The 27,008-nt window shown below is 52.9% G+C and overlaps 1 protein-coding gene across 12 annotated transcripts in view; it reads left to right on the top strand.

Annotated features, from left to right (window-relative positions):
• The window catches only part of ATP2B2 (ATPase plasma membrane Ca2+ transporting 2), a 299,071-nt gene that overhangs the window by 102,766 nt on the left and 169,297 nt on the right, over positions 1-27,008 (top strand). Inside the window, exon 1 of one of the 12 annotated variants that reach the window (XM_017847500.1) lies at positions 9,986-10,201. The exons of 8 other annotated variants lie outside the window; for them this stretch is intronic. The gene's annotated coding sequence lies outside the window, so the exon portion shown is untranslated. Of the gene's footprint in view, positions 1-9,985; positions 10,202-12,457; positions 12,476-12,562; positions 12,581-27,008 lie in introns of those variants that run through there. 3 more of the 12 variants (XM_017847491.1, XM_017847493.1, XM_017847494.1) reach the window with 3 other exon arrangements.

The raw sequence follows: 27,008 nt of genomic DNA on the forward strand, positions 1-27,008 counted from the left end.
GGGTCAGCAACGAGAAAGGAAAAAGGAGGAGAGGAAGACAGAAGATCGCTGGCCAACAGTTTTTTAGGGCAGTGCCATGCCAGGGTCACCTCATCCGGCACTGCCCTCCTTTGGGCAGAGTGGGAAATGTCGGTAGGCTCCGTGGCGGGAGGGCTAAAAGCAGGTTATCAACACTGGGATGGGAGCCAATAGAGGCCCAGGGGCTGGGGCCAGGGCAGCCTGCAGCAGGGAGGAACAGGTTGAGGGTAACCAAATCAGAAAGGGGTCCTGAAACTTGAAAGGTAATGAACTCCAGGTAACCGTGTTGAGGGCCTGTCCAGGGTTCTGTGGTGTGCTGGTAAATGTTTCACAACCGGCTCTCAGGGAGGTGTATGTCCTGCTCTCCAGTGCTTGCCAATTTCTGTGGTGTCAATGCTCCCGCCTTGGCAGATTGTAAGCTGCCAACATGAGATCACTGACACACACAATCGGCTCTCACAAGTCAGTATAAGCAACTCCAGAACAAGACTGCTGCCACACCATGCCACACAAGATGGAGATACTTATGTCCTGCTTGTTTCAAGGGAAAAGAGAAGGGGCTTATGGGCAGTTTTTAAGCTATCATTAATTGTGCATGTAACACATGACAGGCAAAGTATTTTACAGGCACTATCTCAGTTAATTCTCAGTACACAACTGCAAAGTAGATATCATTGCCATGTTAATGATGAAGAAACCAGGCTCAGAAGGGTGAAGTGACTTGCCCAAGGTCACAAAGCCCAGTGAGTGGTGGAGCTCAGACTTAAGCCCAGGCCTATGTGAGTTCAGAGCCTGTGCCCCAGACATATACCACCTGGCCTCTAGCCAGGATAGTTGTGGGAGCTCAGTTGGGTTTTCAGGCAGAGGCTGTGGGTGGGTTCCTCTGCAGGGCTGGCAGCTGAGAGCTCCCACCAAGTCACAGGGGAAATGGTTACCGCCCTTGGGGAAGGTCCTGAGAAGATTGAGACAACCCCCATGGGGAGAAAGCAGAGCAGGAAACGACCCTTTTAATACTGAAGAAATAAGCCAATGGTATCTTCAGATTACCTCTCACTGTGTTTGAAATCTAAGATCAGATTGTCTATGAATCAAAAGTGTTGTCACCTTTGCAGAATAGAGATGAAAAAGCAAGCTAGATGTCCCTGACTACCCACTATGTGTCATGTACATATGTATTACTCATTACGCCTCCCAACACTCCCATGATTGCAGGTGTTATCAGTCCCATTTTACAGATGTATTAATAGAAACTGAGGTTCACATTGGCCAAGTGACTAGCACAAGGTTACCAATGGTAAGTGGCAGAGCTGGGCTTCAATCTCACATCTCTTTGATGCCCAAGACCCTGCTCTATCCTCTGTGTCCCCCAGAAAGAAACAACACCTTATATCCAAGAATCTACTTACAGTTTACAGAGATCCTTTCATACACTTCTTTTATTTGGCTACTGCTAACCAGCCCCTGGGGAGGTTAGGAAGGCTGGGGGGATAAGGTCAGCACTCCCTGGGCCCACGGCAGCTGTCTTGCCCAATAACTCCTGATCTAGTTCTCTTCCCACCCCCCTGGAGCTGCCTGCCGGGGGACGTGCAGTGAGAGAGGTGGCCCAGCCTTTCAGGAAGTCTCATCCACAGAGGGCCTGCAGAGTGGCCACAAGGCTGGGGTTGTCCCCACTGCTGGTGGCAGGCCTCCTTAGAGAGCCTATGCTCTTTGGAGCTGTGTCTGATGAAGATGAGCCCTGAGAAAGGTAGCCCCACATAAGGGGGGTTCCTTATGAGGCTAACGGGCAACCATGGAGTGAGTACTTGCCTCCAAGCCATGGTCTGGCTGAGTGTGCTCAAGGCAGGTGGTGACCGCTCTCTGGGCCTCAGGATCCCTATCTGTAAAATGAAAAGCTAGGGTTGAACAGAGGAATGCAGCGGCACCCCCAGCCCTGATGCACTGCGAGTCCACATAAACCAGCCCCAAAGGCAGATCCCAAAGGGAATTTCATCTCAATTGCCCATGACCCTGGCCTCAGTCTCCCCTTGTGCCAGGGTGCCCCCTCAGCCCCCTGCACATTCGAGACTCTGTGAATGTCTGCTGGCTGTTCTTCTCCTCCCAACTGTGGCCCTGTGAAAGCAGGGCCCCTTTCCTCCTTGCTGATGTGTCCTGGGCTCGGAGTCCACCCCAGATCACGGCATATTGAGTGGGTCATAGGACCTGCGGAAGGCAAGACATGACTGTGCCGCACTGCCGCGTTGCAGATGCTATTGCATGCAGGGCTTTCACTGAGGGCTTCGTGTTCATCATCGGGTTCCATCCTGAAAACCCTCCCCAGCTGCCCCGCTTCCCAGGGTGAGGACAGAAATCTGTAGAGTGGTCCACAGGGGCCCCCACTGCCTCTCCTGTCCCTTGCCCACAGCCATCTGGGCCTCCTTTTAATTCATTGAGAACTGCTAAGTTTTTCCGGTCTCAGGGCCTTTGCACAAGCCACACCCTTTGTCAGGAACACTGCCTCTCCTCTTACCTACTGAACTCCACTCCAGCCTGCAGAACCCAGCTCAGTCATCGCCCCCTCGAGGAAACCCTCTGTGATGCTTCCTCCTCTTGCCAGAGACACCAGGGGCCTCCTGCTGAGCATGCTCTCACCCCTCTGTAAATACACATTGGTTTGTGTGATCATTTCATTTCATGGCTGTCTCTAAACCCTCTTGAGAGCAGACACCATGGGCATTTCTGCTTACCACTGTATTCTCAGTGCCTAGCACAGAACCTGGGAAGGAGATGCTCAATGGGTATTTGTGAAATAAGTAAGTCGATGGAGAAGCAGGAAGCATATGGCCTCATGCCCATTTTACAAATGAGGAGCCTGAGGCCAGAGAGTTTGAGGGACTTGCCCAAAGTCACACAGCCCATCACAGTAAAGCAGGGATTTGAGCAAGGGCCACCAGACTCCAGCTCCCAAATTCTTTGTTCCGCTTCAGAATTGCCGCCTGTGGGTGCAATGGAGGATTGAGGCAGAGTCCCAGAGGGTGGAGCTGGAGTGACAGGAAAGGGCTGTGGTTGCTCTGAGAACCCTGTCTGCCTGCAAACCTCACAGGGAGGGAGCCCGCAGCCCCTCTGCTCCTATGCAAGCCTTCCAGGAAAGATCTGAGCTCTCATTCTGACTCCTGGTGTGTCATCCTAGGTTTGTTACCTCCACTCTCTACGTCTCAGTTTCTTCATCGATAAAATGGGGGTGATACTCTCCACATAGCAAGACTGTTGGAGACAGAAGGAAGCTAGGGATGTGTGTGTGTGTGTGTGTGTGTGTGTGTGTGTGTGTGCTTTAGCACCCAGGAACACGCTCAGCAGAGGTAGCTGATGTGGCCCCTGTGACCTCTGAGCCATTCAGGCTGGACATGCAGGCCCCTGGGATGACCACATTTTATTCCCTAACTTCTTACTGGTTATATTCCCAGCAGTGTTGGCCACCCAGTGAGTCAGCAGTTAGGCCTGCCAGCTCACAGCATTCTCAGTCGTCACCCCTCTGCTCTAGGAATCCTCTTTCCCTGCTGGGTCCCCAACCCTCTTCAGCAGGAAGATGACAGAGAAATCACAGGCTTCAGGGAAGACAATACATACCTGGATCCTCAGTCCTGTGTCACAGAGCTGTGCACCCTTGAACAAGCCACACACCCTCTCTGGGCTCATTTCCTAACCTCTAGGTTGAAGACTGATGACATCAAACTCTGCTGGAGTAGTAGTCAAGAGCCTGGCACACAGTAGGTGCTCAGTAAATGTCAGGTTCCCTTTCCTCTTCTGACATTCCTGGATTCATCATCCCCACCCGCTCCCTTTCCTCCTTTCTTCTCCTCTTCTTTCTTCAGGGGGGCAGCCTTTCAGCAAGAGTGAAAACACACACATGTCAATGTTAGCTAGGGATCCCAGTACAGACCCTCACATTCAGTGAGAGCTGAATGAATATTTGTTGCCTGAATGATCCAAAGAAATGAATTACGAATGGCGGAGTGTCAGGCTATAGGTAGCTTGGAGGGGCCATTTAGGGATAGGGGCTCTCCTTCCTAGGTGTCCAACTCACCTTGAGTCCAACCCTGGACTCAAGCACCCTGGTCCCAGTTGGGACATCTCTGGGCAGTGGGATCTGAGTGGAGCTGGGGTCTTCCTTGACCCTTCCCAAGTTGAGCATGGGGAGGGAGCCCCATTCATTGACAGCTCAGGAAATAGCAACTTCTAAGCCAGGACCCCTAAATGAGTCCAAAGAATATTTGCAGAGCCACAAAGAGATGCAAACACCCTCCAAAACTACTAGAAGAATTGCTTTTTCATTCAACAAACCTGCACCCATCAGTTCAATCAATATTGAGGATCTTTTTCCAGTGCTGGGGATACCTCAGGCAAATGACAGACAGATTCCCATTCCTGGGGAGTACCCCAGCCAGACGGACAAGACGGATGCATAGAAAAAGGTTAATTGCAACAAACTCTTCTTGGGGCACGGGGAAAGGGGGGATGGAGGGAAAATTAAGGAAGGCTTCATGGAGGAGGGGCTGCTGGAGCTGAGTCTTGAAGGATCAGTAGGAGTTCTCCAGGTAGAGAAGTGGAAAGGGAAGGAATCCCTGGCAGAGGGGGTGGCACATGTAAAGACGCAGAGGCATGGAAATGCAAGAGTGTCTTTGGAGGAACAAAGGCCCACTGTGGGGTCTGAGGGTAATGGGAGCAGTCTGGAGTAGTTATTCGGGCCTCATGCACCACAGTGAGGAGTTTGGATTTGATGCTGAGAGCACAAAGGAACCAAAGAAGGGTTTGGAGGAATGTAGACAGCTCCCCAAGGCTGCAGGGAGTTAGGAAATGGCCAGGGGATGGCAGGGGAGGAGGAGGGAGGACAGTTAGGAGGCAGGATTTTATAGCTGGGAGTGGGCAGCATGTATGACTCCGCATTACCAAGGAGGCATTAGCTCTGAGGGGCAGTGCGGATGGGACCATGGCCTTGTGCCTGAGAAAGGCAGCCTACCCCAGAGTGTCCTCTGAGAGTAGCTCCTGCTTCCCCTTCTTCCAGGAGGAAAGGCACCAGATCCCTCATTGTTTCCACAGTAACACTGTGAGCTCATGGCCCTGACCTTGGCCTCTGGCCTTCCAGAGGGGAGGCAGGGTCAACCATCACCACTTACCTGCCCCACACAGGTGGGAGCCTAGGGTGGGCCCTCATGGGGCTAAGGTTTTCTAAGCTGTGTGGCCAGGAAGATATGCCCACCGCTTTGGGAAACCTAGGTCCCAAGCGGTTCCTGGACCAGGTTCACCCCACCTCCCACAGGGTTCTTGGGCTCGCCGCAGGGCCTCCTGCAGTTCCTGTTTCAAGTTCCAATTCCCCTACTCACTCTGTGACCTCGGGCTACATTGTTTTACCTGTACCTCAGTTTCCTCATCTGTAAAATGGGAATAAAAATAAGATCCACCTCCCAGAGTTTTGTGAGGAACACACAATGAGGTGTGTGCACAGAATGCCTGGCACATAGTAGGATGTCAGTGTGAATGGTGGCTGGCCAGAATTCTCCAGAAGCCAGGCCCACAACCTCCTCCCTGAGGGAGCAAGGACCAGTAGGAGGAGGAAAGAACTGGTGACCTGCATTCAAATCTCAGTAGACTAGAGACCAGCCCAGCTCCAGCCCTGCAGGTGGTATCTAGGAACCCTTATCTATCAGCCAGAGGAGGTGGAAGGCACCCACTCTCCACCAGCGTTTTCCCTGGGGCCTGCTGGAGAATCTCACCTTCTGTTTCTTCCACTAATAACAGCTGCCATTCTCCTTTAACTTGCAACCCCGCCAAATAGGTATTATCATACCCATTTTACAGATGAAAAAAAAACTGGGACTCAGGGAGGTTGAGTCATTTGCCCAAGGTCATACATCCAGTAAGTGAGGGAGCCGGGAGTTGGACCCAGGTCTGTGTGGACACAAAGCCTCCACTTGAGATCTGGTTGGCTGAGGGAGTTTCAGGCCTTGGTGGGAGTGGGGAGTGGGTGTGAGGCCTCCATGCGACTGGAGAGGAGATTTTGGGCAAGCCAGCCCATGTGGTCCCCTGGATCCACAGTCCATGGCCCCTCAAGATCTGGGGCTAGGGATCCTGAGTTGTGTGCTTCAAACTTGGGTAACTTTAGGCAGGCGCAGAGAGAAGGGCCTAGGGTTTGAGCGGGACCCACGATCTTACTTTGGTCCTCCCCGGCTCTGTAACTTTTAAGTAAGGCCCTGTGGTCTCCAGGTCTCAATTTTCTTTTCTGTAAAATGGGAAGAAGCCCGGGCTCTTTGAGGGTAATCTGTGGGGGTCAGAGGAGACCTTCTCATCCCCCGAGGAACCCAGGTGACAGCTCTCTGTGGCAGCAGCGACCTGAGGGCTGCCCCAGGACTCCTACCCAGGTATCTGCAGACCCCGAGCCAGGAAGGCAAGAGCAGGGGTAGCCTCATCCATGCTTCCCAGAAAGAGGAGAGACAACAGAGAGCCCACATCTCATGCCAAGGACACAGCTGGCCTCTAATTACATTCAGTCCTCTCCCCTCAGACCTGCCTGGACCTACCTCTTCTATTGCCCTCATGCAGAGAGCCTCCTCTATTGCCCTTATGCAGAGAGCCTCCAGCAGCCTGGGCGAAGCTCTGTGTCCCCATTCCTAGACAAACTGACCCTCTTCACTCACCCTGTGTCTCAGCTCCAGGACCCCTCCCCAAGGGAGAAAAACGTGGTCTGGCCGACTCAACACAGAGTGAAAATCAGATTGGCTGGCTCTCCCCTCCATCCCCCTCCCCTATTTCTCATACTTTTCCCTAACCCTGACTCTCAATCGGTGTCCACCATAAGCCAAATCATGCTGGAGGCAGAAGCTATCAGTAATCCTCCCAGCTGGCCTCCTGCCTCTTTTCCCCTCTTCCCTGTGGCTGACCCTGACCTGTCATTTCCAACCTTCCTGGAGTTGCAACACTAGTGCCATTGTTTGTCTAATTTCACAACACCTCTGCCTGTCCAATACCCCCTGCCCCCCAACACATCCTGGAAGGACAGGCCAGATGACCCAGGTGTATCTGCTGCAGGAAGGGAAGGCAAAGGGGACGGGGCAGGGGACAGATGTTTGTAGCCAGATTCCACCCTCAAGAATGATATTAGGCAAGCCTAATCTTTTTCTTGAGGCTTCGCTTTGCTGAACTATAAAATGGGAGAATTGGATAGGAGTTCTCGAGGGTCCAGCAGAGTCGTTCAAGCCTTTACTGCACCATCTAACTCATGCTGGGACCTAAGACCTGGGATGCTGGAGACATGTCTGATGTGGTCACAGCCCAGTGAGGGAGAGAGATGTGTAGACCATCAATACAGTGTGGTCAGAGCTAGAATAGAGGCATGAACCAACTCAGTTGGTGGAATCAGGAAGACTGTCTGGGGAAGCAGCATTTGAGTTGGACTTTGAAGAATGAGTAGGAGTGGGCCTAGAACCGGGGTATACTCAGAAGGAAAACCTTCAAACTATGCTGTTCAATATTTGCACTGCCTCAGGAGATGGGGGCATCCAGTCACTGGGGAGTGGATGCAGGCACTGAAGGACATGGGACCCGGAATGTCAAGGAGATGGGAACTTGGCCAGGTGGCAGTTCTAGTCTTAGGTTCTGAAAAACAAAATCCACAATTGCCTGAGAGTCTGGCTGCTAGTGTATGTTGGTGAGGGCCCAGCCCATCCCAGACAGGGACCACCCCACCGGACAGGTAAGACTCAGGACTTGGGAGCAGTTGAGTGTTAGGGCTCCCAGTGAGCCCACACTCATGATGGCCTTCGCATGCAGGGAGCCCTGGGCTTGGGTGCTCACGGCAGCCACCCCAGAGGTAGTTGGGAGGATCAAATGATTTGCTGTTTTGTAGGTGGCCTTTACAAACTGTAAAGTGTGCTGGACACAGAAGGCAGTGTGATTGTTGAAATGTGTGGCTCATAACAGGCTGCTTCTGGGGCTATTTTGTAACCAGGGAAAGTGGTCTGCCACCAAAGATATTGAAGTAATAATGGTGGGATTCCTGCACAGACATGTAGGCTAGCAACAGATGGGAGGTGCAATGGGCCTTTCCCCCTCTGCCCATCTTTGCCCACTTTCACCCCAACATCTCAGAACGCTTTTACATGGGCCTGTTTTGGGGGATGGAGAGCCTGTAGGCTTTGGGGAAGGGCGGATGCTTGGCCCTGGTCCCTGGGGTAGAGCTGACTAGGGACTGCTGACTTAGAAGACCACCCAGAGGGGTGGCCAGTGGAATCCCCCCAACTACACCCCTAAGAGGAGTAGAGTTCCCATCTGCACCCCCAAGATGAGGCAGAGATGAGGCTGCTTTGGAAGCTCCCAATCTTGGGCTGTTGGTGTGGGGGCGAGATCCTCCCTGAGGGGTGTCCTGGGCTGCTCTGTCAGAGCCCCAGCAGGGAGCCTTGCCTGGCCTCTGAGTCACACCCTTGCCCAGTGGAGTCCAGGGCCTTGAATGACCACCCAGCCCTTGGCATCTGTAGCTTCTCAGCATCCTCCCTGCATTGAAGCCACCCTGCGAGCTAAGGGGCAGGTGGGTACCCTTCCATGGGGCTGGGGGTGAGAAGCAAGAAGGTCTCAGCATGGCCTCCTGGTGGGAGCCCCACCGCAGGCGCTCCCAGCTCTCCCTCCCGCGGCCCCTCTGCACGGCCGGGTTCTGATTTTGGTGCAGTGCAGACTTTCAGCTTAACGAGACAAATTGATATTCTGTGCCAGCCCAGGGATGGAGCGGCAGCTTGGGACGCTCGGGCGGGCAGCTCAGAGGTGGGCAGGAGGTGGGGGCAAGGGAAAGAGGCAGCTTCTGCCTAAAACTGCCTCCTGAGGCTGCCTCCAGCCCTGCCCCTGTCCCCCATGCACCCCTCCACCCTGACAGGTGCCCTGAGACGCTGGTCCTGAAGGTCCTTCCACCTTCAGTGCCCTCCCTCCAAGCAGGGCACCCCTCCTGGAGGGGGCAGGGCAGTGGAGGCTGAGGCTTCAGAATTCTAAAGAAGCCCCTCGCCCCCAGTGACCTCCTAACCTTGCTCTTAGGACTCTTCTCCCACCCATCTGGAGTTAAAAGAGCAGCAGTTCTGACAGAGATGAGGCAGGAAGAGGTGAGCAGCTGGCTAGGGGCTTCCAATCCTACAGACTCCTCACCGGGGGTCCCTGGCTTCCCCTGGAAGTGTCAGTCAGCCCACGGTCAGCCTGCAACTCATCCTAGATGTCCTGAAGATTAGGTGGGTGTACAGACATGCAGACACCCCTGCTGGTGGGCACCTGGCAGAGAAAAGGCCCTTTGAGGCAGGCCCTTCTGCCAAGCCAGCCCCCACCACCACACCCCCTGAGGGCAGGTGGGGTCGCACACAGGCAGGGCGGGTAGCAGGGGTAGCGCTTCAGGGCAGCAGAGAGCTGCTGTGGGCTCTGCTCCACTGGCCCTGCAACCACAGATGTGTTTAAACTGTGTTGAGTCCACTTCTCTCCACTTACGACCTTTGCTCCTTTGTCCCCAGGTCTGGGGTGCCTTGACTACAGAGAGGGGCCAGAGCGCCTGACCAACCAGAAAAGTCCCTCAGAGAGCAAGGGACGACTTGGGGCCATTTGAGCAAAATCCTCCCTCTCTGCTCCCGTTCCCCCCACCACCACTTTCAGGACCCCCTTCCCTCCAGCACAGCCCAGCCCTACCCTCTCCGTGCCCTTGACATTCCCTCCTGCTTCTGGGGAGCGGGCATATTCCTGGGACTCTGCCAGCTTCGGTTCCTCATGATCCCACGGGAGGAATTAAAACCGCAAACAACACCGTGGTGGTTGTTCGGTTCCCACCACACCCCCCGCCCCCACTTTCCTCCCTCCCCCCTCAGAACCCGGCCTCCCTGATGTCCTCCTCCCTCGTCCTCCCGGCCCCCATCCCCAGCCTCCAGCAGCGGCAGTGGGCGGCTTCTGCCTTCCCCCGAAGGATTGCATTTTTTGCGGCGAAGATGCTCTCCTTAGGAAACCGGGCGGCCGGCGCCTCCCGCCCCCCCGCCCCCCCACCCGCTCGGGCAGGATGGGTACGTCCTTGCAGAGGGGCCGGGCACGTCTGGGCTGGGGCTCAGGCCGCCGGCACCAGCTGCCGCACCGCCGATTACGGGGCTTGCCCCGGCCGGGAAACCCGTTTTGCAGGATTGGTGGTGATTTTCATAGCCAAGTAAGTTACCGGCATCCCCAGCATGAGAAAATAAAAAATAAAAAGCGCCCCACTCCACTCTCCCCTTCCTCCCTCACCCATTTTATTTTGTTTCATTTCTTTTGATTTTTCTCAGTGCTGATGGTGGTGGCGGTGGCAGCGTGAAGGGGGGGTGGGAGCAGGGCTTGTTTATCTGGCAGCAGCCGAGGCTGCATTGGGAGCCGCCGCTGAGGGAGACACTAGTGTGAGGGTCCGCGTGTTTCGGGGGACGGCTGGATGCTGGGGACTAGGATAGGGGGGCCTCGGACAAGCGGATGTCCGGGGTCTCAGGTAGATTCCGGCAGCCTCTGGACTGCAAATGCCCCCTAAGGATGTTATGCAAGGGCCAGCAAGCTGGTGGCGGGGGACAAGGTTCTCTTCTCTCTGAGCCAGTCCCAGGGAGACCAAGAGGACTGGAGGGTGCCCCTTGCCCACCCTGATCACAGTCCCAGGAAAGAGGCAGGGGGAGGCCCCTGTGAAGGGTCCCTTTGGTGGGGTGGGCAGCTGTGTGCCGGGACCCATTGGGTCAGGCCAGCCAGGTCATGTGGTGGCAGGGACGTGTCCCTGGGTCCCCTTCCTGGCCAGGAGGGTGGCAGGAACGGGTGGCCAGGCCATTTTGCAGCAGTCATGCTGGGTGGTGGAGTCGACACCCTCTGCCCAGAAACCCACTGCCTAGGCCAGCCTCAGTGGTCTCCAGCTGAGGGCTATGGCACCTGAGGCTCCTCCCTGCCCCCTGCAGGGTCAGGATGGGAAAATGCAGCAGGGGGCCTCAGGACTCCCTGAAAGTGGGTTGCTGCCGGCAGCCACCCCTTTCTAGCCAAGTAGCCACTCCACACCACGGCTGTCCTCTGCTCACCCAGGTTGGGGTTGGGGTTGGGGTTGGTACTCTGGACTGGCCTGCCCCAATCAGGCAAGGGCCCTGGGGGTCTTGGGTCCTCCATACAGAGGCCCAACCTGGCTCGACCTTCAGAAGGGTAAGTGAGCAGGCAAGCCTGACCAGCCGGCAGAGGGTCTTAGTGCGATGCTGCATGCCCTGAGCCTAGCGTGGAAGGGGCTCCCTCCTCTCCTGCATTGCTCTCTGAATCGCTGGGAGGAGGCAGAGCTGACGTTTGGGGTATTTCCAGGAGCAGCGGGCGCCATCCGGAGAAATTCTCCTTTGACGTGTGCAGTAGGAGGGGGCTTGGAGCGCAGGCCTCGGGGGCCTCCGCCTGTTAACTTCGTTGAAGGAGCAGTGGCAAGGGGCTGCAGCTCTGGGGAGTCCTATGGGGGATTGGGGGTCCAGGAAATACGCTGATGGCCACCATTATTTAGCCACCTTCACACCCTAGTCCCATTCACATCAGGGCATATTCATCCCCACAGATGCACACATATGCACAGATACAAATATAGTACCCATAAGTAGTGTATCATGTATGTCCAAATCATATACACACATATGGAATGCCCATGCCCACACCCCAGCACCTATAAATACAACCTATGTTCCTGAACACCACATGCTGACATGCAAAACACAGCACACACATGAATGCAGTACACAGACACACACACACACACCTGTGCATGCAGCGTGCCCACACATGCGTGTAGCACTAACACAGGAAAGCAGTAGGCTGCACACATTGCCCTGCAACAGCCACAAATGTGTGTACCCACGTGAGGGCTGGCTCAGGTGTGAAAACAACAGGCACACACATGTGGGGCTCTGAATGCCATCTGCATGCCTGCCCGTGCACTGGCAGGCACATGGCATGCTGGAATGTGCCCACAGGTGAATGTCAGTTGCACACATGAGAAGACGGCCGCAGGCACACAGCTGCAGCACCTCTGCGGACACTGCATGCACACACCCGCCCCCTCAGCTTCCAGGAGGCAAGGTGGCTCTGTGGGTGCTAGGGAGAGCTTGCCCCTTGAGGAACTTCCGATGAGGACAGAGGGATACTGGATCCTAAGTGCCCGCCACAGCCTCACACAGGCATGGGGGGAGGGCCAGCCCATATTCCCAGGGAGCTGTGATTAGACTCAGCAAGGCCATCTTCAGTTATTGTTCTTCAGAGAAGGCGGCCGAAGTTGGAAAGGAGACAGAGGCAGCCAGGAGTACAGCTGCTGCCCGTGGCCCAGACAGCCAGGAGCCCAGACTGGCCCCACCAGCCCTCTCCCTGGCACCAGGAAATCAGCCCACTGCTGTGGGGTCTCTCAGAGCTGGGGCCTGGAACATCTTCAGCGGACTCCAAAGTCCCCTCCAGACTGAAGGTCAGAGAAGCTGCTGTGGCTCACGTTGTATGCAGAGCCTGAAATGCTGGCACCCTCCTATGCTGTCCCGCTGCCCTCCTCTGCCTTCCCCCAGCTCAGCCGCAGGTATGCGTCAGGGGACCCAAGTAAATAATAGTAATCCAGCTAGCATTCACCCAGCTAACTGCTTTGCACGTATCATCTCAGTGAGGACACCCACAGCCCTGTTATCCCCGTGTCCCAGATGAGGACACTGTATCTAGAGAGGTAAAGCCACTCACCCAAGGTCACACAACTGGAATGTGGCAGAGGGGAGGTAGAAGCCAGGCCACCAGGCGTCTGCCTACCATTTTTGACCCTTTGACATGAGGCCAGTTTAAATTGGGGCATCAAAATTTTGGGAACCTATAGCTCAAGAATTTAGAATTTTTTGGCAAGATTCCAAGAAAGAGTGAAGAGGATCTCCTATGGATGAAGGTGGAGGAGCCTTCCCCAGGTAGGCGTGGCCCTGACCTTGACAGCCGGACCACTCTGCCATCCTTTTACCCTATGGAGTTGCTGATGCCTAGAAAGCCAAAGCAGACAGATGCCTTCTTAGGCCACCTACCTGGGACCGTTTATAAAAAGGAAACTGAGGCCCAGCCAGGCACAGGGACTTGTCCAAGGCCACACAGTGTTTTGTAGAGAGCTGGACTTCCTGCAAGTGCTCTCGGGGCCCAGACAAGAAGCAGCAGGGGTGTGTGTGGGTCCCTGGTTTTCCCCAGGTATTTGACTCTAGGTCAAAAGTATGAGAACCCTGGACCCAGCCCCGCTTCTGACCAGCTGTGTGATCTTGACCAAGTCACTTCATCTCTCTGCCCTCAATCTTCTCATCTGTGGCCAGGCAGGCCTATCTCTGCCCTGCGTTATCCCCCAGCTGCCTGAGAGCCCTGGACACTGTAGAGGGCTGTGCACAACGGTGTGATTGGCATCAGGACCAGGAGCCAGAGTAGGTGAGCACCTTGCTGCTGCAATTGGCCAACTCCGAGATCAGAAAGGAAAAAGGGGAAAGAAATATCTAGTTTGCAAACTGGAGGTCAGAAGAGCTGCCTGTGGCTTATGCTATGTGCAGAGCCTGAAACACCGGCCCCTCCCCCTGCTGTCCCATTGCCCTCCTCTGTGTTCCCCCTCCCCAGTCACAGGTTTGGATCAGGAAACCCATTAATGCATTAATTAACCTAAAGATCACCTGATGGGGCAGATTTCTGGGCCCCACCTTGATGAATCGGGAGGTCCCAGGGGCTACATTTCCACAGGTACCCCTGGATTTTCACCCATTTCACTCTGCACCCCAGAGAGCTGAGGTACTTAAGAGTGGGCTTGGTGGAGCACATAGGCTCTCAGAGCTGGGGTTGGCCTAGACACCATGCTGTTCCCCCTGTGCCTGTCACATCTGGGGAAACAGAGGTCTCCAGACTAGTGGGTGACTGAATGAGACTGAAACTCATGTCCTCTCCCCACCAGTCCCCTACCAACCCCTGGCCCCTGGCTTCACCCTGCACAGCTAAATCAGGCCCTCCTGAGGACCGATCAACGCTCAAATCCAAAGCAATGCCATCTTCTCAGCAGGCAGCTGGGAGCTATGCTACAAGGGCACTCACCAGGCCTTGGGTTGGAGTCCTGGTGATGCCTCTCCCAGTCATATGGCCTTGGAGCAAATGGCTTCTCCTCTCTAAACTTTAGTCTTACAGACTTAAAGCAGGGCTGTTGGGAAGATCTCAAATCACGTGTGTGAGGGAAGTGATTCACACACAGTAGGTGCAAGGTCAGGGCTGAGGGCCTGGGAGACCCTAAGGTGCAGGACGTGACTCTTCTCAGCCCCTGCCAGCTGTCTGGTGCCTCCTGCACACATTGCTGCTCCTTCCTGGAATCTGGGCACCCAAGCCTCCCCGCTGCTTTCCAAGGCTAGAAGCTTGAACCTGCAGAAATTCATTTCTCTCTCCCAGGGGGAGCCTCAGACAGGTACATGTTTAGCGAGAAAGTCCCTTGGACATAGACAAATGGTATCTGGCTTTACCCCTCATTAAGAATTGGTAATATACTGAAAAGATATACCAAGATATACCTGGGGTTCAAAAAAATGGGGTGGAGCCATAGTTCCCCCATCTGTAAAATGGGATGATGGTAGTATCCACTTTGCAGGCTAATGTGAGGGACACATGGAGAAACTGTGGACATGAAGTGTTGAGTTTAGGGTGTGAACCCTATTTGAGGCACAGTGAATGGAAGCTGTTGAGACTGAGAATCCATCTGGATTGAGAATCAGAGGGTGTGAGTTTGAGACCTACCTCTGCCTCTTAGGAGCTGAGTGCCCTTGAGTTAGTCTCTTTGCCACTTCAAGCTTTGATTTTTTGATCTGTAAAATGGGAGTATGTTACCCAGGCTGTCCATTTCAGAGGCCTGCTGTATAACTACAATAAAGAATGGGTGAGGTTGGGTTACGCCTGTAACCCCAGCACTTTAGAAGGCGGAGGTGGGAGGATATCTTGAGCCCAAGAGTTTAATATCAGCCTGGGCAACATAGCGAGACCTCATCTCTAAAAAAAATTTAAAAATTAGCAGGGCATACGCCTGTTGTCCCAGCTATGCAGGAGGCTGAGGTGGGAGGATCGCTTGAGTCCGGGAGGTCGAGGCTGCCGTGAGCCGTGATTGTGCCACTGCACTTCAGCCTGGGTGACAGCAAGACCTGGTCTCAAAAAAAAAAACTTTTAAAAAATGGGTTATGCTATGGACAACTCCTGGGACCTCCTGCTGGGCAGTGTGGCTTGGGCTTCACCCTGATCTTCACTTGACAGCCTGGATGGAGGCAGTGGGAGGCAGGGAGAAGGGGGAGTGATGGTAAAGCCTTAGAAGCATCATTCACAGTCCAGGACATCTCTGCAGGGTCAAAGAGTTCCAGATATGTGGCCAGGGACCATGGCTGGCAAGGCCAGGAGGGCAAGGTGACCAGGCCCGAGCAGGGGCCACGGCTCAGGTTCCTAAAGCAAGAGAGGTCCCTGGGTATGGAGGAGAATGCGCTGGTCTGAGGGTCGGGAGAGCTGGGTCCCAGGCTGACTCACCACTGGCAAGCGACCTTGAAAAAGCTGTGTCAGCCCTCTGGTCCCAAGCTCTCCCCTTGTGAGAGGGGTCAGTGATCCTGCCCTCCAGTGTCTTTGGTGAGGGCAGCTTCTCCTGCCCACTGCCCCTTAGAGTGAAGGGTCAGAAACACTGCGAGTCTCAGGAATTAGTAAGGAGAGCAACTGCAGGGGCAGCCCGTTGTGTTTGTTTCCTGTGGCTGCCGTAACAAATGACCACAGACTAGGTGGCTTCAAACAACAGACGTGTATTGTCTCCCACTTCTGGAGGCCAGAAGTCTAGAGTCAGGAGCCAGCAGGACTGCCTTTTCCTGGAGAGGCTGAGGAAGAGCCTGTCCCTTGTCTCCCTAGCTGCGGGCGGTGGCCGGCAACTCTTGCTCTTCCTCAGCTTGTGGCTGTGTGACGCCCATCTTTGCTTTCATCACCTCACCTCCTTCCTGTGCATCTTTTGGTGTTCTTTCTTCTGCTTCTAAAGACATTGGTCATTGGATTTAGGGCCCAACCTAAACCCAAGATGATTTCATCTTAAAATCCTTAGCTAATTCCATCTGCAAAGATCCTATTTCCAAACAAGGTCACATTCTGAGGTTCCAGGTGGGCATGAACTTTGGATGGTACACCCTTCACCCCACTGCAGTCACTAAGATTTATGAGGTGTTTATTGTTCATAAGACCTGCACACAGTCTTACCTCTTCCTCATCATCACCCATTTTACAGATTACAGAAGCCAAGGCCCGGAGACATTAAGAATGTGCCCGGCTGGGTGTGGTGGCTCACGTCTGTAATCCCAGCGCTTTGGGAGGCCAAGGCAGGCAGATCATGAGGTCAGGAGATCGAGACCATCCTGACTAACACGGTGAAACCCCGACTCTACTAAAAATACAAAAAATTAGTCGGGCGTGGTGGCGGGTGCCTGTAGTCCCAGCTACTCGGGAGACTGAGGCATGAGAATGGTGTGAACTCGGGAGACGGAGCTTGCAGTGAGCCGAGATTGCACCACTGCACTCCAGCCTGGGCGACAGAGTGAGACTCCATCTCAAAAAAAAAAAAAGAATATGCCCAAGTTGGGCCGGACGCAGTGGCTCATGCCTGTAGTCCAAGCACTTTGAGAGGCCAAGACAGGTGGATCACCTGAGGTCAGGAGTTCGAGATCAGCCTGGCCAACATGGCGAAACCCCGTTTCTACTAAAAATACAAAAAAAAGATTAGCCGGGCCTGGTGGTGCATGCCTGTAATCCCAGCTACTCAGGAGGCTGAGGCAGGAAACTCGCTTGAACCCGGGAGGTGGAGGTTGCAGTGAGCCAAGATCGAACCATTGCACTCTAGCCTGGCCGACAGAGCAAGACTCTATCTCAAAAAAAAAAAAAAAAAAAAAAAAAAAAAAGAATGGGGCCAAGTCACACAGCAAGTGAGGGGCAGAGCTGAGATTTGAACCCAGATCCCTGGTGCTCCTTCACGTTTCCACCTTTTTGTAGCTGGCTGGGGGATACCCAGAGACCCCTTAGGGCCCATAGCTGGGAACCCATGGGGCAGGAATTCCAGCCAGCCCTATGAAGACCCCAGGTCTGCAGGGGCTCCTGGGCCCCAGAGAGAGGCTGGAGACAGGCAGGGGAGCTTCAAGGTATGAAGGGGTCCAGTCATGGCCCTAGGAGACCAACATGTGGCAGAGGATTGAGAGCCACAGTTCCTTATCTCTGTCACTGACTCTGTGAACATCATTGTGCTCTCCCGGAGAATAGGGGCAGCAGCACTGACTTTATGGGGTAATTGCCAAGTACCGAAATGTTCATCATAATAGTACTAATCGCTAAAATGTGTCCACAAGCACGTGACAAACGCTTTTTTTTCCCATGTAATGCGTGGGAGGGGAATTGCTTATTCAGTCGTGTGCATTCAGTTGTGTGTGGTTGAGCCAGTGACTTCGCCTCAGTTTGCTCCTCCGTAAACCAGGGTTAGATGAGCACCTATCTTGCTGGTTGTCATGTGAGGCAAATGGGATCCAAGTACAGTGCTTGGCCTGGGTGTGGTCCAGGTCGAGGCTCAGAGAATGCTTTCTTTCCTGTAAGATGGGATAGTGTAGTATTATGACGATGCTATTATTTGTTGTGTGAGGATTTGGTGAAATAATGCGAAGGAAGCGCTTGGCTCAGGGCCTGGCCAGAAATTGATGGAAAGTGGCCTCCTTTGTGGCATCAGAAGACTTGAGTATAAATCCTAATGCCAGTGTTTACTACTGTGTGACCTTGGGCCGGTAGCTTTGCTTCTCTGAGCTTGGTATCCTGATAAGCAAAGCAGAGTGGGAAAAACCTGCCTCACAAGATTGCGCCACGAGATGATGGGTAGGTAATGTCTCAAATGGAACCCTCATCATGCCAGGCATTCGAAATATGTTGAGTTTCTGCCCTGCTTCTGGGCATCTTAAAGATGTCCCCAGAAGGGGCACATCCTAGTCCAAGGAGGGTGGATTTGATTTCTGGGAAAATTGGGAGCAGTCGTGCCATAGTGGAGCGTATGAGGTTGGTGGAGCCTACAAGAGAAGCAGTGAATGGATGACACTGTTTGGGGTCCAAGCACCATATAGCTTTGAAGGAAGGAAGCAGGTCTCTGCAAGCTTCTGCACCGCCTCTGAAGACAGTTTTCTATAAAGCAGTGCCTTTTCCGTGCTGGCTGGGCTACTCTACCGGGCCGTGTCTGGCTGCCCCGGGACCATTTTGTGGGAGCCATGGGGAGCATCATCTGGATGAACTCATTCTAGCCCAGCTCCATCAAACACCTGCCTTGCAGGCCCAAGGGAGCTGTGGAGGCAGTGGAGGGCGGGGGATGCTCTGGCAGCCATTTGGGGTGCCTCCCGCATGCCTGAGGCATCCACGCTGAGTGAGGCCCACAGGCTCATCCGGAGCAGAGGGTGCTGGGCTGCAGCTCAGTGATCCTTCCGAAGTTTTTAAATCTGTGCCCATGGGCAGCGCATGCCATCCTACATGGGCCTGACTTAGCGGTGATGTAGCACAGTAGTCGAGGACAATGTCTGGGCCCAGGCTGCTTGGGGTCAAATCCGATGCCTGGCTGCTGACCAGCTGCATGTCCTTAATCCCCAGCCTCCATTCCCTCCACCGTCAAATGGAGATGACAACACTGCCTGCCTCATCAGGTTGTTGTGTCAGAGACTGAACTGTGTGGATTCCAAGATATACATTTTGACATCTCTGAAACCAGGTTGTGCCTGACAACTGGTGGTACACCACAGTGGAACCAGCCATGCCTTTTATTTCTTAAATATACATAAAGTAGTGATTCAGGTTAGAGTCAACAAAATATGATAAATAAGATCAGTTTTATAAGGGGCTTAGAACAGGGCCACCAGGCTGTTGGGAAGAAGGCAGGATTGCCACCTGCCTCCCCAGCTCAGTTGCTGTGGGTCCCTCACCGGGGCCTTTGTGTCCACTCTAAAACAATCAGCAAAAGAACACCTGCCTGCCAGAGCAGTTGTGAGAGGTCGGCAAACTTATGTGTGTATCACATGATCAGCAGAGTGCCCATATGCAGCAGGTGCTTAATAAATGGCCATGCAAAACAAACAACAAAGACCATAGTACAAGGAAGAATTTAAAGCACAGACTCTGGGATTCTAATTCTTAACTTCTCTGTGCCTTAGTCCCACCATCTGTAAAATGGGGATAACAAAAGTATCCAATTCATAGGATTGTTGTGAGGATTAAGTAAAATTAAAGTGCTTAGGACAGCACTTGGCAGAAGTGTAAGCAATTATTATTTGATGAACTTCTAATGAGCCTCTTCTAGTTCAATAAATGATAGCTAAAATAAACACTAGGCTCAATAAAATAATAGCAATTGAGGCTGCACTTGCTTTATAGCTGAGAAAACCAAAGCCCAAGATGCATGCTGATTTGCCCAGAGTCACACAGCAGACTGGAACCACAGCCCAGTGTCCAGGCACCAGCCCAATGCTGCCTCTTTGCCCATGTTGGTTCGGGACTCTTTCTCTTATGGAGAAAGGAGTTTTTGCCATAGGAGGGAGGGTTTCTAGAAGAAGCCACCACCAGATGCATCACCAGTGCTTCAGAGATCCACAGGGTAATTAGGGCCCTCATTAGAAGTGGTTTCCATCTTCCCTCAATTTTCTGCCTGTCCACCACAAACAGTAGAAGGGGCTGAACTGGGATGCCCACCCTGCCCACAGCTGCCCAAGGTCAGCAGAGCCTGCCAAGCATCCTGCCAGCCTACCAGCCAGCACTCTCCTGGCCTCCAAGTGGCTTCTGCAGAGTTGACACAGCAAAATTCCCTCCTGGAGATAGCAAAAGCCGTGGCTGGCCAGCTGATCCAGCCACCAGACAGGCCAGGGCCACAAAGTGGATTGGAGTTGGGGGGAGGACAAAGACCTGGGTGCAGCCAGCCATGACAGACACTTCAAGTGACCTTGGACAAGTCACAGTCTGTTTCTGAGCATCAGTTTCCCATCTTTGAAACAAGCCTTTTGGGGCCAGATGGGCCCCCTGAGACTTAAAATGTCTAAAATTCGAAGTTGCTTGGACATTGCTGATGTCCAGGTCATGGGGGAAGGGGCAGGGCTGGAGGGATGAAGCTAGTGTCTGCGTGTGGAGTGCAATGTGTATGGATCTTGGGTTGGACTCCCTAGGAGCAAGCATGAGACTGCGCTCAGGAGAAAGGGGCTGAAAGGAAGCAAGGTAGGGAGAGAAGGAGATAAACAAGCATGTGGCCTCAGCTGATCCCATGGGGGATGTGAGGCACGAACTGCACCCCAGGGTTGGCTCTGCCTTGAGGCAAAAGAGCTGGTCTTTCATATCCCGTGTCAGATAGTTATTGGCCACGGCTGCCCTCTGAGCAGGATGCTGTGTGCAATTGCCAGGACAGGAGCTCCTGTTCTTACCAGGACAAGCCTGCAGAGAAGGGGCAGCCGGGAGCTCTAGCTCTCAGGAGCTGGGATGTGGGATCTGTAGACTGGTAAGGAGGACTAGGGTGGGCACCAACAGTGTCCACTCTATTATGTGGATTTGGGATGCAAAGGTTGCTGGGTACCAGTCTCTTCCTAGCAACTATCTGAAGGCAGCAGATTAAGAGCTCTTTAGGCCACTTCTAAATTTATCAACTTATATGACTCACTTCAGATTAAAATGAAGCCCTTCTCCCCATCCCACCCCCAGCCAATTTCAGATTTCTGAGCTCAGAGCATCCTGAAGAGGGTATAGAATGTAAATCAATAAAACCAATATTAGCTAAGTACTTGGTGTGGACCAGGCTGTTTGTCGGGCTCCTTGCTGAGCTCAGAGATGAATCAGCTCCAGAAACAACTCCCGCTGGGAGGCTGAGGCAGCCCCAGGTAGAAGGTGGTAGCCGACTGCTGGTGCCCAGCTTGGGAGCTAGGCCATGAATAACTTCCAGGACCAAGACTCAGTCTCACCACCACAGTCTTTAGAGCTTCCAGAGCCTCAGTTTCCTTATCCTCAAAATGGGGCCAGTGTGGTGAAGAGTATGTGGCCTGGGCCACTGCTGCACTCAGGGAGTGGCAATAAAGTAAAGCGAGACCGGGCACTGGGACCCAGGGCTGTTTCTAGACACTTCTCTGCCCTCTCAGAGGCCTGAGTCTGCCCCATGACCTCAGGGGAAGGAAATTCTGAGCTGAATGGAGACATCAGCTTCCCTGGCCCTGGGCACATCTACAGTGGGCTTCACTACAGCCCCCCGCGTAACCTGTCATAACCAAGACAGCTCTCATTTAGCGAGCAATTTCCCTGCTAGGGGCTCCGCGTACATAAGTTTCCTTTACCCTCACCACTGCGACTGGATCCATTTACAAACAAGCAGACGTGGTCTCAGAGATGTGGGACGGCTTGTCCAAGGCCTCTCAGCTAGCCCCTCTGCTCCTGCCCCTTTGCATCGGACCCAAAGGGAGACTGAGGCCGGAGTGGAGTTGACAAAGGCTGCAGAGTAGAGTCCAAAGCCCAGCACTCTGTCCATGGTATTAGCCCCTCCCCCAACCTTCCAGGAACACGGTATGGCTCGGGACCTCAAACTGGGAATAGGGTGATTCATACCTGGCCCTTGTCCCAACACAGCTGCCCACGGGGACAAGTTCAGGGTATCCTTGAGACTGACTCTTCAGCAGCAACAGCCCTGGCCCCCAGGAATTGACCGTGTCCTTGGTCTTTATCCTACCTCCCTAAAAGACAGCAGGCGACTCTTGAAGGTTTGGAGCCACACTGGCTCCACATTTGGGGAAGAGGTGGTTTACATGTCTTAAGCACCTGCCAGCTACTGTTGAGGAAACTGTGATTCAAATTCCAACTTTGCCACTGACAAGCTGTATCCCCTTGGTGAGTTACTGTTCCTTTCTGAGCCTCAGGGTTTTGATGTCTGTCTTGGGGGAAAATGACCATAGCCATTGTGGAGATGATTTGAGGTATGTGCATAGCCCCCACCCAATGCCAAGGGTGATGATTATCACCCTGGGTCGCAACATGTGGGGCTGAAGTCCACTCTGTAAAGAAGGAATTCTTATTACACTGCACAGATCCTCAGAGAGGTCCAGGGACTTGTCCCCAGTCACACGGCAGGTTAGCAATAGAACATGCTGGTCAGTTAATGTCCGTTGAGGAGTGTGTTATGGTGTTCTTGAGGCCTCAGAGGGCAGCCAAGGGCACTTCCCAAAGATTAAATCCCAGGATGCAGAATTATGGCATCTTAACTGGAGGAGAAGGCACAGGGCATTGGTTAAGAGCAGACCCTGGAGCTTGCGGGCCTGGGCTTGATTCCCCAACACTTCTAGCTATGTGACCTTGAGCAAATGACTTAACTTCCCCATCTGTAAAATGGGCAAAAATATTAATACCAACCTCATGGGATTCTAGTGCAGATTAAGTGAGTTACATGTAAGGAGCCTAGAACCATGCCTGATGCAAGGGAATCTCTACGAAAAATCAGCTATCAGTGATAGCAGCAGTTGTGGGATCAGAGTTGGCGGAGCAAGGTCCCACCTTTCACCATCTCTCCCTTAATCTCACCCTAGCCTTCCCCATAGCCCCCATGGCCAGCAGGGGAAACTTCTCAGAATGTCCACTAGGCCTGTCACTCTGGTCAAAGTCTTGAGTGCTCCCCATTGCCGAGTGGATAAAGCCTAGACTCCTCGGTCTGTGTCCAGTGCATTTGTGATGCAGTGCCTGTCCCTGCCCTACCTTCCCAGCCCCACACTTCACCTTCATGCCACTTTTCCTTTGTCAGGTCGGTTAGAAATGTGGCCACGACTGCCCTCTGGAGCACAGGCTCTATTCACACTGACCCTTTTCCCTGCCTCTGAGCCTTTGCCTGACTTTCAACCCCTACCTAAGTGCCTCGCCGTTCTGAGGGCCTTCCTGCCCCTCCCTTTGTTGTAAGTTCCTGGGCAGCAGACCCTGGGCCTCTGGAGTCATGATCTCCAGTCAGTGTGTTTTGTTGGTTTTGTGTTTGGGAAAACCAAAGGGAGGGGCCTTCCCTAATGGTCCCCCAGATCCTTTCTTGCCCTTTTAATTGTCTGTTCTTCCTGTGTGGCCAGAGAAATCTTTTTTAAGAATATAAATCAGATCATAGTGTCCCTACTTGAAACTCCACAGTCTTCCCCTTGATGTACAGGAACAAGTCCAGACTCCTTTCTGCAGCCTGTAAGCCCTTCTGGGTCTGATCCCTCATCCCTCACCCCTCTCCTGGCTTTTCTCTCAGTTACTGCCCTTCTTTCTGTGCCTCAAACCCATCAGCCTCTTTCCTGTCTCAGGGCCTTTGCACATGCTATTTCCCCATCTAGACTACACTTTCTCCTTCTGTTTATTTCATAGATTCCTTCTCATCAAGCTGAATGGTAATTCCTCATTGAGGTCATCCCTGATCTATTTGAAAGAGCTCCCCCGACCCCCTCGCCAATATTCCCTGTCACAGCACTTGTTTTTGAATAGCATGTACCACAGTTGGCATTATTTTCTGTATTTATTCTCTTGTTTGTTGTCTGTCTGTCTTCCCTAGACAATCAGTAGCTTGAGGGCAGGAAGCATATCTGTCTCATTCACTTTTGTATTCAGGGGCCTAGGACAGGGGAGGTGCTCAGCAGATTTTTGTGGAATGAATGAATGAACAAATGAATTAGCCAGATATGGAGAGGTGGTACTTGGGAGGGAAGAACAAACCCAGAACAGCCCTTCTCTCGAGGGAGGTAGTGGGAGCAGAGGAGGAGATGCCATCCTAGAAAATGTCCTTTGAAAGCCATCCTGGGTGGCAGCCCCGGTCAAGTTCAAGTTCCATCTGCTCTCTTTTGCGCAGCTGTGAAAGGGACACCAGTATCCTCCCTCACCATCACACTTGACCTGGTATCTGCAAGACAGGAGAGAAATGATAGTGAAGAGGTTGCCCAGAAATCCCCGCCTTGATTCACTTGCCTTTCCTGAGTCTCTCTGGACCCCCCAGAGAGAGAAGGAAGAGGGGTGAGAGGGAGAGCATGGGCAAAGGGGTTGCAGTCGCAAATGAGACAGCTGCAATTCACAGTCTCCCATGGTGTGCATTCTAGCTGGGGAGAGGGCCAGTGCAGACAGAAGCTCATCTGGAACGAGTCTGACATCAGGTAGCAGCCATGGAGGGAGGCCAGAGAAAGAGGGCAAGGCTCTAGACGGGAGGTGGGGCTCAGTGAAAGGGTCTCCAGGGAGGAAGAGCACTCAGCTGTCCCATTCTTTGGAAATTTGGGCTTTGTCGCATTGTTTGTGGCTCCACTGTGTACTTTCCAGCTTAAAGAGCCCTTCATGAGGGATTTGGGGACCAGGCCTTAATAAAGGGAAATTTCTGCTGATTAGACCCTTGCAGGCCAAGCTCTGGAAAGAGGCTAGTGCTTCTTGCCTGGTGCTTACCTGCCCCACCCGCCGACAAGCCCCCAGCTTCTCCCTGAGCAGAGCACCCCGGAGAAGCCAGCAATTACTGTGTCCCCAACCCACGAGGTGGCCAGAAAAGAAACCAGGCAGCAACAGCTTGGAAAACCCTATTTTCCTTTTTTAAACTACAGTCATTTGAATTACAAAAATAATGCATGCTTGTCGCAACAAATGGAATGATACAGAAGGATCTATGGCAAAATGAATAATTTTCCTCTCCTCACATCCCACATTTACCTGATGTAACCACTGTCGATACCCTATTTTGTCAATTCTGGGATGCACTTTTTTCCCCGCATTTTAACATCTCTGAAGTCAGGATATGTGTTGCAGTTGACAGCACGTCATAGTTTTATTGGAAGTCCTTTTTACTTTCTTCATGGTACATAAAATCATGGCTTGACTTACAATTGGACTTAAATATGAGGAAATCTGATAACTTGTTGTTTCTTTCTCTTGTTTGTTCTTTCATATACTGGCAGATAGAAGTTTGGAGGGGGTTCATTTCTTTTTTAATGGTATCATTTTATGTGTAGCACATGGCTTTATTTTGTCACTTAGCAATGTACCATGGTCATCCTGGTGGCTCAACAGTCATGGAATGAGAAGTGGCAGAAGCTAGTGTAGATGACAAGGACCCTGTTGCTGCCAGCCCTACTGTTTGCCAGCTATGGGATACCCACTATGGGCCCCATTAAGGAATGAAAGAGCCAGGCCGGGTGTGTTGTCTCACACCTGTAATCCCAGCACTTTGGGAGGCCGAAGTGGGCAGATCACATGAGGTCAGGAATTCCATACCAGCCTGGCCAATATGGTGAAACCCCATCTCTACTGAAAATGCAAAAATTAGCCAAGCGTGATGGTGTGCACCTGTAATCCAAGCTACTCAGGAAGCTGAGGCAGGGGAACTGCTTGAACCTGGGAGGCAGAGGTTGCAATGGGCCGAGATGGTGCCACTACACTCCAGCCTGGGTGACAAGAGTGAAACACTGTCTCAAAAAGAAACAAAGAAATGAAGGAGTCAGCACATGTGCAGTGCCCGGCACAGGTGGGCTCCTAGTGGATGCCCAGAGTCAGAGCTTCCCTGTGGAAGGTGTGCCAAGTAGGATGCATTTTTGCCCCCTCCCCAACCAAGCACCCCTGATGCCCAGAGCAAGGGCACGGAGTCTGAGCTCAGATTAAAAGGTCAGATGCAAAAGGTCCATTTTAAAAAGGTACACACAAACAAGGGCAGGAGGCAAAGTCAGAAAACAGGCTCAAAGGTTAGAAGAGAAAACAGCATAGCAAACAACACAAAGCTGAAAAGGTGCTTCCTTCATCCCCAAATCAAATAACAGATATTTTAAAATATCAACAGAGCAGATAGAGGCTTCTTACTAAGGAGAAAGTCACAAGAGGCCAAAGTGATCTGCCAGTCCCCCTGGCTCCACCTCTGCCAGGTGCAGGAGGCCCAGGGCAGCTACATGCACCTACTGGATGCAGCTCCTGAGCTCCCAGTCTGTAGGATTTTCTGAATAAGAATGATGTGGATTGCTGGGTGCAGTGGCTCACACCTGTAATCCCAGCACTTTGGGAGGCTGAAGTGGGCGGATCACTTGAGGCCAGGAGTTCAAGACCAGCCAGACCTGACCAACCTGGCCAACTCTACTAAAAATACAAAAATTACCTAGGCATGGTGGCATGCAGCTGTAGTCCCAGCTACTCGGGAGGCTGAGGTATGAGAATTGCTTGAACATAGGAGGAGGAGGTTGCAGTGAGCCGAGATTTCACCACTGCACTCCAGCCTGGGCAACAGAGCGAGACTCCATCTCAAAAAAAAAAAAAAAAAAGAATGCCATGGACTGACATGTACTGTTCCAAGTGTTTTACTGGACTTACTTGATTACGATATCCGTCTAGCAGTTATTATTCCCATTTTACAGATAAGGAAATTGAGGGTCATTGATACACAGTGACCTATCCATGGGCACTGAGCCAGTCGGCTTGACTTTGAGGACAAGGGCACTATGACTCAGAGCATGGGGTCTAGCAGAGAAACCAGTAATTGTAAGTCAGTGTAATAACAGCCAGGCTGGAGGAAGCCAGGGGGATGCAGGAGCCAAAGGGAAGCCCTGGCCTGTTGTTGGGGTTGCCAGGGGACAATGACAAATCCAAGAGGGTCCACGAGGGCGCTCGCGCGCGTTAGCTAAGAGCACCAGCAGCTGGAAAAACAGGGAGCCCAGGGAAGGGTGCTCTAGGCAACCCACGGCCTGCCATTGAGCGTGAGCGCCCACGAGGCCGCCACCAGCAACTGCAGACGCCACAAGGCCACTAGGCCGGGGTGACCAGCGCACTGGCAAGGAGAGGTGGCCTTCGCCTAAGCCCCCCAGGGCTGCAGCGGCTAAATGGTTGTACAACTGAGGAGGTGGCCAGCTTGGCCCTTTACGAGCATCCTGTGAAGACAATGATCCTAGTGAGGATAATGGGTTGGAGGGATGAGGCTGGAGGCTCACGGTGCAGCTAGGGTAGGGCAGAGGCTGAGT

This window comes from Rhinopithecus bieti, unplaced genomic scaffold (assembly GCF_001698545.2).
Source record: "Rhinopithecus bieti isolate Rb0 unplaced genomic scaffold, ASM169854v2 scaffold_29378, whole genome shotgun sequence".
Lineage (NCBI taxonomy): Eukaryota > Metazoa > Chordata > Mammalia > Primates > Cercopithecidae > Rhinopithecus > Rhinopithecus bieti.